The sequence below is a fragment of the Micromys minutus genome (genome assembly GCF_963924665.1).
Source record: "Micromys minutus genome assembly, chromosome: 5".
Classification (NCBI taxonomy): Eukaryota; Metazoa; Chordata; class Mammalia; order Rodentia; family Muridae; genus Micromys; species Micromys minutus.
The window spans coordinates 16,006,037-16,010,806 of NC_137974.1; positions in this window are offsets into that span (position 1 = coordinate 16,006,037).

A 4,770-nucleotide genomic window follows, 5' to 3' on the forward strand; every position below is an offset into this window, starting at 1 on the left:
TTTGGGCACTTGGTGCTTTGACTATTATGTGTCCGGAGGTATTTCTTTTCTGGTCCAATCTATTTGGACTCCTGAAGGCTTCTTTTATGCTCATGGTCATCTCATTCTTGAGGGTAGGAAAGTTTTCTTCTATGATTTTGTTGAAGATATTTACTGTGCCTGTTAGTTGATACTCTTCTCCCTCTTCTATTCCTATTATTCTTAGGTTAGGGCTTGTCATTGTGTCCTCGATTTCCTGGATATTTTGGGTTAGGAGCTTTTTGTTTTTTGCATCTTCTCTGGCTGTTTTGTCTATGTTTACAATGTGTACTTAAGTGACTCCAAAAACTACACCAGAGAACTCCTACAGCTGATAAAACAAGTTCAGCAAAGTGGCTGGATACAAAATCAACTCATAGAAATCAGTAGCCTTCCTATACTCAAAGGATAAACATGTGGAGAAAAAAATTAGGGAAAAGGTACCTTTCACAATCGTCAGAAAAACTATGAGATACCTTGGTGTGACTCTAACTAAGCAAGTGAAGAACCTGTACGACAAGAACTTCAAAACTCTAAAGAAGGAAATTAAGGAGGATCTCAGAAAATGGAAAGATCTCCCATGCTCATGGATTGGAAAGATCAACATTATAAAAATGGCAATCCTACCAAAAGCAATCTACAGATTCAATGCAATCCCCATCAAAATTCCAACACAGTTCTTCATGGAATTGGAAAGATCAATGTGCAATTTCATATATAAAAACAAAAGACTTAGAATAGCTAAATCCATCCTCAAGAACAAGAAAACATCTGCTGGAATCACTATCACTGACCTCAAGCTATACTACAAGGCAATTGTCCTGAAAACCGCATGGTACTGGTAGAGAATAGGCATGTGGATCAATGGAATAGAATAGAAGATCCAGTAATGAGCCCTCACATATATGGTCACCTGATTTTTGACAAAGGAGCCATAAACATTCAGTGGAAAAAGGACAGCCTATTCAACAAATGGTGCTGGTCCAACTGGCAATCATCATGCAAAAGAATGAAAATAGACCCTTTCTTATCTCCTTGTACAAAGCACATGTATAAGTGGATCAAAGATATCAACATTAAACCAGATACACTAAAAAAATTAGATGAGAAAGTAGGGAAAAATTTAGAACACATAAGCACAGGAGAAAATTTTCTGAACAAAACACCAATGGCTCAAGCTCTAAGGTCAATGATTAACAAATTGGACTTAATGAGATTGCAAAGTTTCTGTAAGGCTAAGGACATTGTCAAGAAAACAAAATGGAAGCCAACAGAATGGGAAATGGTTTTTACCAACTCCACATCATATAGAGGCCTAATATTTAAGGTATACAAAGAACTCAAAAAGCTAGACACCAGAGAATCAAATAACCCTATTAAAAATGGGGTACAGAGCTAAATAAACATTCTCATTTAAGGAATATTGGATGGCTGAGAAATATCTGAGTAAGTGCTCAACATCCTTAGCCATCAGGGAAATGCAAGTCAAAACAAACCTGAGATTCCACCTCACACCAGTCAGATTGGCCAAGATCCCAAACTCAGGTGACAGCAGATGCTGGCGAGGCTGCAGACAAAGAAAAACCCTTCTCCACTGCTGGTGGGTTTGCAAACTAATACAACCACTCTGGAAATCAGTCTGGCGATACATCAGAAAATTGAACATAATACTACCTGAAGACCCAGCTATTCCACTTCTGGGCATATACCCCAGAGACAACTCAGTACACAGCAAAGATATGTGTACCACAATGTTTATATCAGCTCTATTTATAATAGCCAGAAGCTGGAAAGGACCCAGATGTCATTCAGAAGATGAATGGATACAAAAATTGTGGTACATTTAAACAGTGGAATACTACTCAGCCCCAAGAAACAATGACTTGACAAAATTCTTAAGAAAATAACTGCATCTAGAGAATATCATCCTGAATGAGATAACCCAGTCACAAAAGAACAGACATAATATGCAGTCACTTATAGTGGGATGCTAACCCCATAGGCTCACACTGCCCCAGAAACAACTCACTGACTGTATGAAGTCCAAGAAATAAAGAAAACAAAATAAAACAAAACAAAAAACTCTTTATACAACAAGAAAACTGATTATTTCCATGTTACATTTTGTTTTACATGTACTTTATGCTCATTGTAACTATTAAGCTTTCAATTCATACTATCAAACCTTTAAAAATATCACGTACTGACTAAAAAATATACTCCTACATTTTTATGTAAAAATTATTTTAAAATCTGAAAAAAAAGTACTGACAAAAATGTATTGTATAATTTTATGCAAAAAATGCTTAATGTCTGTAAATTTATCTTTGTTTTGTAAAATAAAGTTGTTAAAAATGATTTACTTTTATTACTGAGGTAATAGGATTATAGTAATCATTAAAAGTTTATATATATATATATATATATATATATAACAACATCAGAGTTACTATGAATTCCTATGATAGATTATTGAGTTTGTTACAATTAATTATTTTGACATGACTTACTCATTCATATATATATATATATATATATATATATATATATATATGAATGAAAAAAGAAATAATTAAATGTCCATTGTTGCATAAACAAATATAAATGGTATTTAAATTATTTTTATAGTATAATCTACTTGAAGCAATTCACAGAACTTATAAAGCTCAAAGAGAAGTAAGACCAGAAGATGGATGCTTCAGTCTTTCTTAGAAGGGAGATCCAAAACACTCTTGGGAAAAAATAGAGGGACAAATAAAAGAGCAGAGATTGAAGAAAAGGTCACCCAGAGATTGCCTCACCTGGAGATCCATTCCATATGCAGCGACTAAACCCACGCACGGTTGCTGATGCCAAGTACTGCTTACTGGCAGGAACCTTATATTTATGCCTCCTCAGCGACTATTCCAAAGCCATACTGATACAAAGGATGATGCTTGTAGCTAGCCATTGGATTGAACACTGGGACCCCAAAGAAAGAGCAAAAGAATGGTCTGAATGAGGTGAAAGTTTCTGAAACTCCAGGGGAAAAAAAAAGTATGAACTAACCAAACACAACACAGCTCCCAGAGACTAAATCACCAACCAGGGAGTTTGCATGGAGAGACAGGTGCATATGTAGCAGAGGATAGCATTTTTTAGCATTAATGGGAGGAGAGGCCTTTGGTACAGTGAAGGCTCATTTTCCCAGTGAAGGGGAATGCTAAGGCACTGAGGTTGAAGAGGGTGATTGGGAGAGGAAGCACCTTCATGGAGACAATGTGAGGTGGAGGGGAGATCAGATTGGGTGAAAGGTGATTACATATAAAGTATAAGTACTGACAATATCCAATAAAGAAAAGAAAAAAGTAATAAAAATTTTATGCCTTATATATTATCAAAATACATAATATTGAGATTTAGAACTTGTCAAAATTGTAAGGTAACAAAAAGCTATTCCTTGCTTTAATTTATTGTATATTACATAAACTGAATGAGTAGCTAAATATTTAAAAAATTTTTACATCCAAAATAACTTCTGAGAATTGAATGGTAATCAAATACCAGCATACCTATACTTATTGAACTCAATATAGATAGGAGATAATATTTGAAATGTAAATACAAAGAAAATCCAATATATGTTTAAAGTTAGTACTAAGCAAGTAGTTCTTGTTTACATAGGCACAGATATGGACAGACAGAACCTTCTCTCTACTTCCCAGCTGGGATAGCTTGCTTGCTCACCACCCTTCCCACTATTCTGGAGGTCCAAATGAGTGACACATGCAAAACCTTATTTTTAATGTTCCTTAATAGTGTAATATCTGAGAAACTGTCTAACTCAACATGGTCGTACACACTCTCTTCTAATATTCCTGGCTTTATAGTTACTAAATTTATATTTCATCTTTTCTGGGACCACTTTTCCATGTCTTCTCTGCCTTCTGCAGTTTTCCTGCCTGATTTTCATTCTTCCCCAACATCGCAGTACCTCCCCACCTCTGTTTCTCTCCCTCTTCCCTCTGTTGTATTTCTTGACCTGGAATACTAAAAGTCTTACTTCTGTCTTTCCTCCCAGCTATTGACTTCCTAGCCAAAAACTTAATTTCTTTGTCAGACCTAAACTAACTTGGGGAAGGGACCATTAGTACAGACATGTGTGTTCCCTTATGTATAAGTTTAGGAGCTGAATTAACACAAATAACATTAGAACCAATCAATTACACAGATATAGATAGCCACATATTAGAAATAAACACATATTCTTCATTTAATCACACATTTGAAAGCTGTACAGCTATAAGGCAGAACAATGAAAACAAGTGGAAGGCAGAAAACAAACTTATAGCTGAGGTAGAAAAACTAAAACAAACAAAATTCAGAGAACTAATAAAACCAATACATACTGGTATTTGTTTTGTGAGACAATAAATAAGCTTAACAAAACTTTGCCTAATTTGACTGAAAACCAAAGACAGAGAGAATATAAAGTGGTAAATTTAGAGATAAAAATGGAGGCATGTCAAAAATATGAAAGACATTCTGGAAATATCCAGAATAGAATTTAAAAACCTTTTTTCACAAAAGTTGGAGAACTAAAAGTAATAAACCATTTTCTTGCTATATACCACTAATAAAAGTTAAATATAGATCAATGTAACCAACTTGAACAGATCAATATCTTTTGGTAAATACAAGCAGTAGCCAAGAGTATCCCACCACCACCACTACCACCACCACAACAACAACAACATCAAAAGGCTAAGGTGA